This window comes from Peromyscus eremicus, chromosome 1, assembly GCF_949786415.1.
Source record: "Peromyscus eremicus chromosome 1, PerEre_H2_v1, whole genome shotgun sequence".
In the NCBI taxonomy this organism is placed as follows: domain Eukaryota; kingdom Metazoa; phylum Chordata; class Mammalia; order Rodentia; family Cricetidae; genus Peromyscus; species Peromyscus eremicus.
Window position 1 is genome coordinate 147,663,913 of NC_081416.1, and position 15,777 is coordinate 147,679,689.

A 15,777-nucleotide genomic window follows, 5' to 3' on the forward strand; every position below is an offset into this window, starting at 1 on the left:
AGGTCACCCCTCCTTTTGTTCCATTTCTTCATCTGTTTATATCCTTGAACACAGGACTCAGTTCCATTCCACTTTTTGGTGTTCCTTTTCTCCTTACATTTTACACTTTGTAATTTATCCTGCTAGGCATTCTCTTTTTCACTATAAATTTTTGCTAGAGTTAGCACTAATAATCACACTACAGAGTTTATATTAGGCTGTTTTGAGATTTCCTCTGACAATAGAATTAATGCAAACCTCTCTACTTTAGCCTCAGGCAGGCTCTTTGGACAAGACCAAAAGACACTCACTTTCTTTACAGAATATCACAATGATCTCTAGACAACATACTAAAATTTTTCTCCTCTGAAACATCTTGATTGAGTTCCCAATAGTTCAAATAACTCTTAGCACCACTGTGTTGCATGCTCCTACTAGTATGGCCCATTAAGCAGTGCTGAATGCATTCACTCTTTTTCTAACCCAAAGTCCAAATCCTTCAAACAAACACATGGTCAGATCTATCACAGCAGTACCCAAGTCCCTGGTACCAATCTCTGTCTTACTTAGTGTTTCTATTGCTGTGAAAACACACCACGATCTTGGCAAATTCTTATAAAGAAAGCATTTAATTGGGGTGGCTCAGAGTTGGTATTCAAATCTACTAGGACACCCTCCAAATTATGGGATTAGTACATATCTCTTAAGTAATCTTAAATGTAAATTGTTTTAACTCTACTTGATTGGATGGCAAAGCATCCTCCAGTTGTTCACTGTCTGAAAGCAACACATTTCTACTGACAAAAACATGTATAGAATGAAAACAAAAGGAGGAAAATATTATTCTCAATGAATGGAATATGAAAGAACGGGGCTGTCTGTACTTCTATTTGGCACAATAAACTTAAAAATACAAGTAATAATGATGCATACTACTAAATGGATAATTCATCAAGAACTAATATCTGGATGTATGTGTGTGTGTGTGTGTGTGTGTACATGCCAGTAAACTCAACTATACAATGGCTTAACTCTTATTTTGGTTCTGTTTCTTATTTAATAAGACCATTTAGAATTTCATCTACATTTCTTTGTTTTGTTTTATTTTACTGAAACAAGGTATCACTGTGTAGCTCTGATGGCTTGACACTCACTATGTAGGCCATGCTGGCAGCCTTGAATTCATGGAGATCTATCTATCTTTGCTTCTAGTCTGTTGGGATTATTTTCAAGTGCTATTACACCTGATTCCAAGTCTAATTAATGCATCATTCAAAACATAAATTGACAAACAAGCATCAGAGATAAATCACTTTAGCTAAAAGAAACTTAAAATACAAGTGCCTAGTACTTCACCAACAACTCTGGAGGACATATCCTACTCAACAATACACAAAGTTTTCTCTAAAATATGTCAGCAGAAAGGACAGTCTTTATAAAGACCAACAAATTGAAATGCTTCCTGTATATTAACATCAAATACAATTAGAAATGAACAACAAAAGAAACAACAGAAAACATGCAAAGACATAAAGATTGTATGACCAATGAATTATAAAAATAAGACACCAAATAAGAAGAGAAACTGTTTGAAGAAAGAGATCAGCAGAAGCAGGTGGATGACAGAGAGTAATAGAGGGTGAATGTGATCACATGAATTGTTTACACATGAAACTGAAAATAAAGTAATAGCAGCAATGATAAGGATTTAAAAACTGATAAAATTATATATAATAAATTGTTTTTTAAGAATTCAATGATCCTTCAATATACAAAAACATAAATCATAAATAAATATAACACAACATGTAAATAAAATGAAGAAAGAAACCCATTTGATAATTTCAAAAGATGCAAAAATGACATTGGCAAATTGAATGTCTCCTCAGAATAAAAACTCTGAAGAAACTTGGAATAGGAACATAATACCCTATGATGGTAAAGGCGATATATACACCCAGCAGCTTTCTGAATGATATCAACTCTTAATATTTGAAATAAGACAAACACATTTCCTCATAACTCTTTTATTTATCATTGTGCATGAAATGTTAGTAAAAATAATAAATCAAAAGAAAAAGAACCATTCACGGTTTCTCTTTTTTAATATAATAAAATTACATATTTAAAAAAATATAGAAACATCTCAAAGAGTATCAGAAATTCAAATAGGCACAATTTTACAACCTTATGTTTAGTTTGTGTTAGGTCTTGGTATTTTCTTTTTTAGGAATGAATGTATGTATGAAGATTTATAGTGTTAGATGATTTGGGTGATATACAAAATAAAAATGCAAATGAAACAGAAGACATAAGAACAGGCACAGACCAAGTGATGGAGAAATGCTCAATATTCTTAAATGTCTTTCGTGGACAGCTTGGAGTATATTCAATTAACAATAATTGATATTTGTTGGCAGGACATTGAAATAAAGACCAAACACAACTTTGTTGAGCAGCAGGAAGCACTTAGGTGCACAGCATGACAATGGGATGTTCATCTGAGATGATTGCTCAGCAGAGGAAGGAGGTCATCATCCTTCTAAGTGAGTGCTTTTCTCTGATTGCACTCCCATCATAGGTAGGAACACCAAGCCTTATGAATTTGCATTCTAAGGCTTTCTGACTAAACAACAAATTTATCATTGGTCTACTCATCACCTTCATGGCCACACTGAAGTTAAACGTTTGTTTTCTTGATTTCAGAGGTCTTTGTTGTTTTGTGTTTTTGTTTTTTGAGAAAGAACTTAAGGGTGGATAGGGAACAGGAGAGGATCTGCAAGGACTTAGGTGGAGGGAAAGAATATAATCAACTGTATTTAAATTTAATAATTGTTTTAAATAAAAAATATTAAGAAGGAAGTGACAAGTTATTTTGTATTATTTGTGATGTTCTGTAATATTCTTTCATGCTCTACAGTATATTTATATTTTTATTGTTAATGATGTATGTAGGTATAACCCATTGTTTTAATGGCTTTGTGTTTTTTATTGAATGAATATCCTCAAACTTATGTATCTTTTTTTTATTCCTGTATAATTAGGCATATTCAACTTTCCATAATTATTTACATTATAGTAACAAACACTATTTTCTTTGTGTGTGTGAGTGTAGTGAACTTTACTGATGATATTAAAGAAAGAAGGGATCTCTAAGCCCCTTTCTTTTTTCTGGAATTTTGAGATGGAAACTATGAGGGACAAGTGCAGTGTTGAGGGCTGAGTTGGTACAGGGACTTATTCCTAATCCAGGACTTCTCTGGTTCGTTAGTTCTTGCTGTGGCAGGTGATCCTTGGAGGCCATGAGGTCCACTGCCCTGCTGCTGTAGCTGTATTCATTATCATACCAAGAAATGATCTTTACATAGTTGACATTGAGAGCACTACCAGCCCCAGTATCAAAGATGGAAGAGTCAGTATCACTGTTAAAGTTGCAGGCAAAAACCTGGTCCTCATTATAGCCTGGGATGTCCTTTAGTGGGTTCTTGGTTGCCTGCTTCATCATCTTCTGGATGGCAGTCATGGCATTGACTGTTGTCATGAGTTCTTCCACAATACCAAAGTTGTCATGGATGACCTTGGCCAGAGCGGCAAGGCACTTGGTGGTACAGAAAGAGTTGCTAACAATCTTGATTGAATTTTCATACTTCTCATGGTCCACACCCATCACAACCATGAGGGCATCAGCAGAAAGGGCAGAGATGATGATCCTATCTGCAACATCTTTCAAGTGGGTTCCAGCCCTCTCTACTGTTGAAGAAACCAGCAGCCTTCACAACATACTGGGCATCAGCATCATCCCTTTTGATATTGGCAGAATCTTGCTCCTAAAACAATGTGACAGCCTTCCCATTGATGACAATCTTCCCATTCTCAGCCTTGACTGTGTGTATATGAGAGTTTACAAAGCTATATACAAATATTTTCAACTCTCCTAAGTTTCACAGAACTGACTAGCTAGAAAAGTAATTACTACAACTATCACAGTAACACTAGCTACTTACAGTATCACCTGTATATTTTGAGGTGGCATTATTTTCTTATGTCTGTGTTGACAAATATTTTTCATTTAATTTTTCTTAAGCTGGTGAGAATGAAATAGTATCTGCAATATATACTTTTTATTTAAACAATAACAATAAAAGAAATATACTCTCTGAATTACATCTCCAGATACCACCATATCCTAACCTCACCATCTAATAACTTTTATCATTAATATCTCTAAATATGACCTTATTATTTTTTAACTTGTCCATATGAAATGGGTCTTAAGACTTTTGGGAGGAAAGGCAGAATGCCATACATGAAACACATTCTTGTTCCTCACTTTCTTTCATGAACTCTTCTCTTTATGTTCTTATATTATAAATTCTGACATCACATATTCAGTCTCATTTTCTATGATTTTCCTCTTTGTTCTTAAAGCTACAATTATTTTATGCAACTTATAATTTTTTAAACTGTGATTTCTTTTAAAAATTGACAAGGGTATCATCTTTAGGGGTTTGTAGGTAGAATGCCATGATTTGGATGTAGATGAACTCTCTCCTCCCGCAGGGTTCATGTGACTGATGTGTTCTCCTCAGGGTCGTGGCTTTGGAAAATTTTGATGGACTTGTAACAGGTAAAGCTTAGAGGATGGTCCTAAGTATATTGGGGATATAGTCTCAGATGTCCAGTTGGAGAGATGACTCAGTGTTGAAAGTGTGTACTGTTCTTGCACCGGACCTTGGATCATTTCCAAGTGTGTAAAGCAATTAACAACAACCTGTAACTCCACCTTGAGGGTAATCTAATGCCCTCTTCTCTCCTCTGAAGGTGCCTTCACTCACTTACACAACCCCCCAAAATTTTAGTTAATCTTTTTAAAAAGAAGTTATACAGATGTAAAATATGTATAGGAAAGTATTCATGATATCCATTAAAAGTGAAAATTAAAAACAAAGAGATGCCTGAATATAGGATATATATGGAATATTATATAGACTGTAAAAACACTGATCCACTAGAATATAATAAACGGCGATGGCACTAACATCTGCTGACATGGAGCATCAGGAATGCTCATATGCGGTGGATGAAATAAAAAAGTACTCAGAAACATATAAAGCCAGGTAAAAATTCCTAAAAACACAAAAAGAGGCTTATCATAAAATACCAGAGCCAAACAACTGAGAATTCATCAAATTAATAAAAAAAATCCACCCAACATACAACTTTAAGAAACATCCGAGCTGAAGCTCGTGACAGAGCACTTACCAAGCATGTGGAAGGCTCCAGGATCAATCAGTAGCACCTAAGAAGCAATATAAACAAAAGTTTGCAATATTGATTCTCTTTGCCAGATCTAGAAGTGTACAAAATATTCTTTGTAGGTAAGTGAATGAGGAAAGAGTGGCCCATCCATATAAAGTGAATCATTAATCATCATTAATAATAAATGCCCCCCTATGAGAAGACATGGAAGAAGCCTAAATGAAACCGAATGAAGTTAGTCTAATAGAGCCACATGCTGGATCAAAGCAATAAAACAACTTATTGGAAGACATGACTCAACAATGACATAAGGTAGTGATTACCAGGAGCAATGGCAGGAAATGAGAGAATACAAGCTGTTTAGAGCACCAACACTCCTCTGCAAGAGATTATAAAGACAAGTTAATGTTGTTCTGCTTTTGTCAAAATCCACTGAACTGTGTTCCAGACAAGCAGACTCCATGGCTGCTTGCCAGGGACTGCCACCTGTCCACTGCCTCCCTCCATCACCGTGAGACTCCAGTGATACTAACCAGTTCCCGCCAGAGAACTGTCTCTAACCACTGTCCGGCCACCACAAGTGGCAGGAGGTCCAGACCCCTCGGTCCTTGTGGGACTTACCCTAGTCATGCCAGTACTAGGATGGGGCTTTTCATTTGTGCTATCAAGTCTTGAGAACCAGGACAAGCCCACACTCCACAGGAAGTTTGTTCCAAACTTCTTGACCAAGATACTGCAGTCACCATACTGTAGCTGACAAACAGAATATCTGGGGCAGAGGTTATAGCATTAAATATCAACAGACAGAGGACATCCACATTTTAACCCTGCTATGAATTAGCTCCTATCTTAAAGCTATAGACATCTCTACTGAAAGAAGGAAGGCAAATAGAACAAAAAGGAAAAATTAAAAATCTCATCCAACAAACTAACTGCTTGTCTGAAAATCTCAAATACAGAAATAAGAACATTTTGAAATAAAAACAAAATACAGGCCTTGAACTCAAAGAGATTCATCTGCCTCTGACTCCTGAGTTATGGAATTGAAGGCATGTGCCACCAGGCTTAGCAGAATATAGATTTTTAAAGAATGTTGTTATCATCTTCTGGATTTCCTCAGTGTCTGTTATAACATCTCTGTTTTCATTTCTAATTTTATTAATCTGGATATTCTTTTTCTGTCTTGTGTTTAATTTATGTAAGTGTTTGTCAATCACACAAATTTTCTCACCCAACCAACTCTTTTTCAATGATTATTAGTATTGTTTTTATCTTTTGTTGTTGTTTGGTTCTATTTTATTTATTTCAGACATGGTTTTGATTGTTTCTTCCCACCTACTCTTTAGGCATATTACCCATTCTTCTTTTTCTGGAGCTTTCAGGTTTATAGCTAAGTATGAGATTGTTTAAGGTTTTTTTTATGTTGGCATTTAGTGCTATGAAGTTGTCTTTAAAAAAACTTCTTAATGATTCTTTGTGGATTTTATACCTTGTATCCTGATCCCACTCATCTCCCTGTCCCCTTGCCTCTGTCTTTGCGATCTTACTCCCACAGCACCCCCCTCCAATTTAAAGTATTGCCAAGAAACAAACCAAAACCAAAATATCCCAAGCAACCAAACAACCACAAAAGAAAAAAATTCTCAGTGTGAAAGCTGTAGTGTGACCCAGTGAGTCACGCAGTCTACCTTTAGACCATACATCTTTGCTTGCAAGTGTTCATTGCAATGGATCATTGATCTGGCTCCAGGCCTCTCACTTCTGCTACGCTGTTGATACTGGGGATTCACTGGGGCTCCTTCTGGATATCCTATTGTTGTCTTGTGTCACAGAGACCCTACAGCTTTGGATCAGCAGGTCTGGCCCCTTCACACGCTCCAGCAATTTATAGATTGGGTGGATGTTGGAGTAAGCTAACTCATAGCACTGGTTCTGGGCCTGGGTGGTAGCTGGGTTGGTCAGCTCATCAGCTTTCCCTCATCAACATCCAGCACTGCCCCAGCTAGCTCACCCAAAGCATCAGGCAACATAAAAAAGGGCCATTTCTCCTGTTCTCATGCCCTTGGGCTGGCTTACCCACACTCACATCAACAGGACCAGCTCTACTGTTTCTTCCAGGCATGATGTATGGCCCACTCTCCTGATTAGAACTGCCTACATTTTGTCCCATAGGTTAAGGTATGCTGTATTTTCATTCAGTTAGTAAAAGTTTTTAATTTTCTTTTTGATTTCTGTCTTGACCCAGTTTTAAGTAAGTAGTGAGTATTTCAGTTTCCATAAGTTTGCTGCTTCTATTGTTGTTGATATCCAGCTTTAATTCATGGATTTCAAATTAGAATTTAGTGTATTATTTTAGTTTTCTTTTATATGTTGACACTTGCTTTGTGTTAATATATGGTCAAATTAGCAGAAAGTTCCATGGGCTGTTGAGAAGAGAGCATATTTGTCTTAGTTACTCTTAAATTGTTATGACAAAACACCATGACTGAGACAAGTTGCCATGGACTGGGTCTCAGTAGGGCCACCAGACTGAAGGAGAACGGGATGAAGGTGCTCAGGATAATTGGGATTCGGCGATGACAGACAGACACAGACACCAGAGTATGCTGTGAAACTACTGCAATTTTACTGAACATCAGGCTGAGATTTTGTGCAATCTTAAAAAGGAACTAAGCCCAAGGGCAAAAGGAAAACAATAGACGCAATCTTTTGTGGTCATACAATGTGGTTTTCAGAATGATTAATCCTTTCAGACAGAGACATGCTGTGGCCTGAACCCTAAGAGCCAAATCATGCACTCAATAACTAGTAATACATTTCTAGTAATTCATTAAAGACAGTTACAAAGTCCTCGCCAAGAGCCTTAGCCCACCTCTTGAGCACAGGTGCTATACCCCTCAATATAGTTGAGCTTGTCTATCATATGTACACTATACCTTTCTGCTTCTAACCAGCCTTTCCATAAAAGGCAACTGATTCCACAACATTCTTTTCCCCCATGATTTACCCAGCCGATTCCCTTCATAGTCATAAGCCCCTGTAAAAGGGGGTGGATCTAAGTAATTTCTACTTCTGGGATTCCAAATAGGGGGTGTCCACCATTTCCCATTAATACAGTATTGAATGTACTTTCCAACCATTCTTGTGGGAGTTGCCAGTTTCCTAAGTTCTCTTTCTTGTGAGTTTGCATGAGCTGAGTGAGGGTTACCTAACAATCTTTTTACTTTTACATTTTCTTCCTTAGAATCTGTGGGAACCTGAATCATTAGCTCTTTCTGTTCTAATCCATCCATGAGTGCCCCCACTGAAGTAGGGTTTTTTTGTGCTCTCTGCTCAAGGGCTTGAATCACTGTGGGCGGTGCCAGTGTAACAGTTGAGGAGTTATCAGGTACGTCAAGTGAGCGTCTACGGGAGTCCAGGCACAGGGAGGTTGTTATTGTCAGGAAAGAAGAAAGAAGCAGGAGTCTTGCCAACCATCCCCGGAAGGCTGGTCTTTAGGGAACAATGTATCCAGGAACCATTGCTCAGGCTGATTGCCAGGGGACCGCCGGGGGCCTCGAGAGACACGTGCCCCCCTTCCTTGTGAGACCACCAGATCGGCATTTGTCACACGGGCGACACCGTCGCAGGTGTGGCAGAACACAGAGTCAAATATAGGGGTGAAAACCTTAGAGATCAGAAAAATAGTGAGAGCCACCAACTATCTTACCTCACCAGCTCTGTAGCCTCCAAAAGTGAGCTACTTCCTGTCTACCCAAGCCTTTATTGTCTTGCTGTTCTGCTCTTTCATTGGCTCTTAGCCCACTACCTTACTTCCTTGTCATTGCCTGTTTGTACAGACCTCCAGGTCTCTATGGTTAGTACTGGGATTAAAGGCATGTGTCAACAAGCTTGGCTGTTCCCTAGTGTGTCCTTGAACACACAGAGACCCTGCCTTACACATGATCAGATTAAGGGCTTGTGCTACCACTGCCTGACTTTTGTGTTAATGGCTTGCTATTTCCTCTGATCTCCAGGCAAACTTCATTTATTAACATATAGATAAAATATCACTACATTTCAGCACAAATAAAATATCACCACATTTCCCCATTTTTCTCTACTAAAATAAAAAAGTTATAACTAATATAAGAAAAACTACATACAATAAGTACAATAACTATATACAATATATACAAGCAATAAATACATCAACAATGTCTAGTCCATTGCATTTGACAATTTCAGAGAAAATATTACATTATCTATCCTATTTTGTGAATCCAAAATGTACCTAATTCATTTTCTATCCTAACTTGTATACCAACAGAAAACTATCTTACGATATCTTTCAAACTTATACATTTTATACCTCGTTAGTGAGTTTCTTTTTGAATTTCTTAACAAGGAAAACTGTAACTACAACTATCTAATCTTCAACTCTCTCAGAGACCCAAGAAAGAAATAATATTACCTAGTAAAACAGGAAGTGCAAACAAAAGACTTCCAAAAAACTTTGAGTTGACAGAAACAGCCAGCTGCCTGGACAATCACCTGAGGTGTCTCTGAACATTGGGACATCATCTTTAGCCTACTGGGTTAGCATATCTGACAGACTCGTTTGTGAAGTAGGATGTACACAAGGCCTACAGCTCTACCTCATATTTGGTTCAAGTATTCCATGTACCAGATAAACTTGAATTCCACCAGTGTCCTGTCATGATTCAGGATTTTAAATTCTGGAAATTGCTCGTGTTTTTGGAATTCGGCTGCGTATTCTTCTTGGCTTGTGGCTGGCTTCATCTCAGTTTCTTATTCTTCTCCATATCCCATTCTTCTCAGCTTGTGGGTGGTTTCATCTTGGCATTCCATTCTTCTCTGCATCCCATTCTTCTAGGCTTCTGGGTGGATTCATCTCTTTTATTAAATGCCAGTCTACCATTGAGGGGTTAGACTCCATAAGCCTAGTTACTCTTTCAAGAATAACTGTTTCAGCTACTGTTCCACTGCACACCAGAAGCCACATGTCTGTTCAGTTGCCTTAGAAGAAAGGGACACCATACCTTTTCCAGATTGCAAAGCCACTTCAGCAATGGTGCCATATTGTCCTTGCCTCAGAGGATGCCTGTTGCTAAAGCTGCAACCACACTTGTTTTGGTAAGGATAGGTAGTCCTTTGTTTTGTGTTCTGTTTGTCCATTTTGCATAGCATACTGTCAGCAGTCCATGTGGGGGCACTTTGTTGCCCAGTGGCTAACATTTGCCACAATAAAAGTTAACTCCATATGCAGTTTTCTTCAATGCCCATATCTTCTCTGAAGTTGATTGGTGCTGCCAGGAGCCAACATGTCTCATAGTCATAAAAAAAGAAAAAAATTCTAAGTTATTAAAACATTTAAATGTGATTTCTGTAGATCTCTGAAGGGTTTGAAGATGACCTCTCTATCTAAAATATATCTCTGCTTGACCTTGAAAACACACCTAATAGGACTACAAGTTTGAGTGTAATGTCTAATTACTAACTTTCATTTCTTTCTATTCTAATAGTTAGTAATAATAACATTCAAAGATTAGCAAATTGCATTACATTGTTAAATGAACTGTCTAAGTACATACAGCATTTTCTAACAATACCAATCTCGATATATATAATTTGTATACAATATATCAAAATCCAATCCAATATAAAGTATTTGAAAATAGTAGTTGTCTTTCAAAAGTAGATTCAATAATCTACCTTTTTATCTATATCATATCTATATCCTCTCTTTTTTCTTTTCAGAGTAGATTCAATAATCTATCTCTTATCTATATTCTCTTTTTTTCCCAAACAAGAAGCTTAAATCTAATCTCCTTTGTTCAGTTCTTTTCCTGACCATTAACAACAACAACAACAACAACAACTGTAACCAACCCTCCCTAACAAGGACAACTATCTCAAACCTGAAAACCACAGAAAGACCAAAAACCACCCACCACCACTCCACCTCTTTGAAATGTGGGCATTGTGTTCTTAAAATTGCTTCCTGCTATTTGTGGTCAAAGGCATCTTTAGGGGATCCTGAAAAAAAAAATTTTGGGTTAATTGTCAAATTTCATGAGAGGTAGCTATATCATTTGTTGTCCAGTTTCTGCATAATGCCAAAGTTCAGGGCTTATATCAAGTCTTTGTTTGAGTAGTCTATGAAGCGGGATCATCTCAGCTAGCCATCTTGAAATTGTTCTGAGCAGTTTGTAGCCCAAAGCTGATCTTTGGGTGATGTTTGTTAGCTTAGTGGTATTATTATTGTCCACATGGAATCGTTGTTATGGGGCCCTATCATCTTTCTGGAGAATTCAAATTCACTGTTAGGCTTGGTCATGATTCCCTGCAGAAAACTGATAGAGACTCCAACACACAAACATGTATAGGCAGCTAAATGAATCTGTTTTTCTAGAATTAGTTAGTACTCTATATGATCATTAATATCATAACAAGTTTTTAAAAATGTATATTAATCTTATAAATTTTGATGTAAAATTTATACCTTAAGAAAAGTTTGAAGAATCAAAATAGGACTCAAGAATTGAGATTAGTGGCAATAGAATAGTCCCTTAATTTTTCATTTTCTTCTATCGCATATCAGAAGATGGTTCTTTTTTCTGACATGATACATGGATTTTGCATTTTCCTTTAACAATATGCTTGGGTTTAGAGAAGGAGAGAGCCATTATCCAACTCCAAAGCCAGCTTTAATTTTTCGTTGAACTGGGAGTACAAAAAGATCTTTTGTGTTGTGTCTGTAGAGAAGAGCAGAAATAAACATTAGGAAGGCTTATGAAATTTTATATGTGATACACCAATAGGCCAATTTACTCCTTTTCTTGGGACATTTTTTTCTGGATGATTTTTCCTGTTTCATCAGATGTCTCATTTGTCCAGTGTTTTTCAGATTCCTTAGCCTTCATTCTCCTAAAAGACAAAAACAAAAACCCTTCCCCATGCCTAGCCAGTAAAGCCATGGAACATGCAGCAATACATAAATTAATAGTTATGGGCTAATTTAAGAATAAGAGCTAGCTAGCAAAAGGCTTGAGCTATGGCCATGCAGTTATAATTAATACAAGCCTCTGTGTTTTACTTGAGTCTAAGCAGCTGCGGGCAGGGGTGGGACCAGAGAAAACTCCAGTTGCAGGCTTCCAAGAAATATCAACCAAACATGCCATAACAAGATATGGTAAGACTATGCACAAACTCTCATATCAGGGTTGGTAAAGGCAACCCACTAGGAGGAAAAGGATTCCAAAGGCTGACAGAAGAGTCAGAGATACCACCACTCCAAATTTTAGGGTTCAAATAAAAACACCAAGCTCACAGCAGTAACATAATTGCAGAGGACCTAGCTCAGTCCTATGCAGGCTTTGCAATTGCTGCTTCAGTCTCTGTGGGCCCTCATGAGTCCTGCTTAGTTGAATCTGTGAGCCATGTTCTCCTGGTCCTCAACCACTCTGACTCCAACAGTTCTTCCTTACCCTCTTCCATGGGTTTTCCCAAGGAAAGGGACCTGATGAAGAGCTCCACTCTGGGCTCTCTCTGTACCTAATGTTGGGCTGTGTGTTTCTGCATCTACTTCCATCAGCTAATGGAGAAAGCTTCTCTGATGCAGATTAGAATAGACACCAATCTATGAGTATAGCAGAATACCATTAGGACTCATTTTATTGATTTTTTTCTATCCTGGGTTTCTGTGCTGTCTAGCCTCTGTTTCCCAGTCATTCTGACAGTGCCAGTCATGGGCTACTTTTCCTGGTGTAGGAGTCAAGCTAGACCAGTCATTGATTGCCCATTTCCACAAGTTTTGTGTGTCCATTCCCCTTACACATCTTGCAGGGAGGATAGATTGTAGGTTGAAGGTTTTGTGGCTGGTTGGTGTCCCAGTCCCATCAACGGAATTGTCCTGGTTACAGGAGATGGCTAGTTCAGACTCTATAACCTCCATTACTAGGAGGCCTCTCTAGGGTCACCCTTGTAGAATCTGGCAGTTTGTGTTGCACTAAGTTTTCACATTGACCCCCAAATGCACTCCAATTCCAGTCACCTCTTCTCGTACTGTCTCCCTTCATCTCTCCCCCCTCCAACAGACTCCCTCCTCTTCCCATTCTCAACAGCGCCACTCCACCCACAAAATCTATTCTAGTTCCCCTTCCCAGGGAGATCCATATGTCTTCCGTAGAGCTTTTCTTGTTACTTAGCCTTTCTGGATCTATGGGTTGTGTCATGATTATCATTTACTTAACAGTTAATATCCAGTTTTAAGTGAGTACAATACCTTGTTTATCTTTCTTTTCTGGGTTATGGCATTGAGGATGATTTTTGTCTAGTTCCAACCATTTGCATGCAAATTTCATGATGTCATATTTTTAGCTGCTAAGCAATACTCCGTTGTGTAAAGGTACCACATTTCCTTTATCCGTTCTTTAGTTGAGGGACATATAAGTTGTTTCCAGTTCCTGGCTAGTATAAATAAAGCCTCTATGAACATAATTGAGCAAGTGTCTTTATTGTAGGATGGAGAATTTTTGGGCATATACACAAGAGTGTTATAGCAGGGTCTTTTGTTTTGTTTTGTTTTGTTTTGTTTGAGACACGGTTTCTCTGTGTACCTTTGTGCCTTTCCTGGATCTTGCTCTGTAGACCAGGCTGGCCTCGAACTCACAGAGGTTCACCTGCCTCTGTCTCCCAAGTGCTGGGATTAAAAGCATGTGCCACCACTGCCCAGCAATAGCAGGGTCTTAAGGTGGATTAATTTCCAGTTTTCTGAGGAAATTTCATATTGATTTCCATGGTGATTGTACTAGTTTTCACTCCCACCAGCAGTGGAGGAATGTTCCTCTTGCTCCACCTCCACTCCAATATAAGCTGCCACTCGTGTTTTGATCTTAGTCATTCTGACAGGTGTAAGATAAAATCTCAGTGTCCTTTTAATTTTCATTTACCTAATGGCTAAGGATGTTGAACACTTATTTATCTTTTTCTCAGCGTTTGCATTTCCTGTATTGAGAACTCTCTGTTTAGATGTGCACCCCATGTTTAAACTGGATTATTTGGTTTGTTGAGGTCTAGTTTCTTGAGTTCTTTATATATTTTGCATATTAGCTCTCTATCAGATTTGGAGTTGGTGAAAATCTTTTCCCATGCTGTAGGCTTCCATTTTGTCCCTTTGACAGTGTTCTTTGTCCTGCAGAAGCGTTCTGTTTCATGAGATCCCATTTATTAATGGTTCATCTTAGTGCCTGTGCTGGGTGTAATGTTCAGGAAGTTTTCTCCAGTGCCAATGTGTTCAAAGCTATTTCCCACTTACACTTCTATCAGAGTCAATGTATCTGGTTTTATGTTGAGGTTTTTGAGCCATTTGGACTTAGTTTTGTACAGGGTGATAAATAATGGATCTATTTGTATTCTTCTATACACTGACATCCAGTTATGATAGCACCATTTGTTGAAGATGCTTTCTTTTTCCCATTATGTGCTTTTGGCTTTTTTTAAAAATAAAAATTAAGCTGTCCATAGGTATGTGATTTTATGTCTGTGTCTTTGATTCACTTTCACTGATGGATGTGTCTGTTTTAATGTTTATACCACAAGGTTTTTGTTTTTTTTTTTCAGTAGAGCTCTGTAGTACAACTTGAATTAAGGGATGGTGACATCCATGTAAGTTCCTTTATTGTTTAGGATTGTTTTAGCTATCCCGGAGTTTCCCCATATGATAGAGATTATTGACATGTTGAGATCTGTATAGAATTGTTTTGGAATTTTGATGGGGAGTGCATTGATGGTTTAGCACAGAATTTTACCAGACTTTAAAAGAATATCTAATGCTAATACTTCTCAAATTATTTCACAAATTAGAAAGAGAGGAAGCATTGCCAAATTCATTTTATGAGGCCACAGTCACCCTAAAACCTAAACCACACAAAGATTCAACAAAGAAATAAAATTATAGACCAGTTTCTGTTATGAACGTAGATGAAAGAATACTCAATAAAATACTTGCACACTGAATCCTAGAAAACATCAAAAAGTTCATCTACCATGACAAAATAGCCTTCATCCCAGAAATGAGGAATGGTTTTACATATGAAAAGCAATTTAAGCTACATAATAAACAAATTAAAAACAAAACAAAGAAACAAAAATGATCATCTCATAAGAGCAGGAAAAGTCTTTAACAAAATTCAACATCCTTTCAAAATAATAGTCTTGGAGAGAGTAGGGACACAAAGAATATACTGCAACATAATAAGGGCAATTCACAACAAGCCTTTAGCCAACATCAAACTAAATGGAGAGAACCTCAAAGTATTCCACTAAAATCAAGAAGAAGGGAAGGCTGTCCATTCTTTTTATATCTATCCAATATAGTATTTGAAGTTCTAGTTAGAGCAATAAGACAACTGAAGGAGATTAAGAGGATACTAATTGGAAAGGAAGAAGTCAAAATTTTGGGATTACATTGAATGTGTAGATTGCTTTTGGTAAGATTGCCTATTTTACTATTTTTAATTCTACCTATCCATGAGC

The 15,777-nt window shown here is 37.5% G+C and overlaps 1 pseudogene; it reads right to left on the minus strand.

The window, feature by feature from the left end:
- The window catches only part of LOC131920717 (glyceraldehyde-3-phosphate dehydrogenase-like), a 60,161-nt pseudogene extending 51,630 nt beyond the window's left edge, over nt 1-8,531 (minus strand).
- Between the last annotated feature and the right edge of the window lie 7,246 nt (nt 8,532-15,777).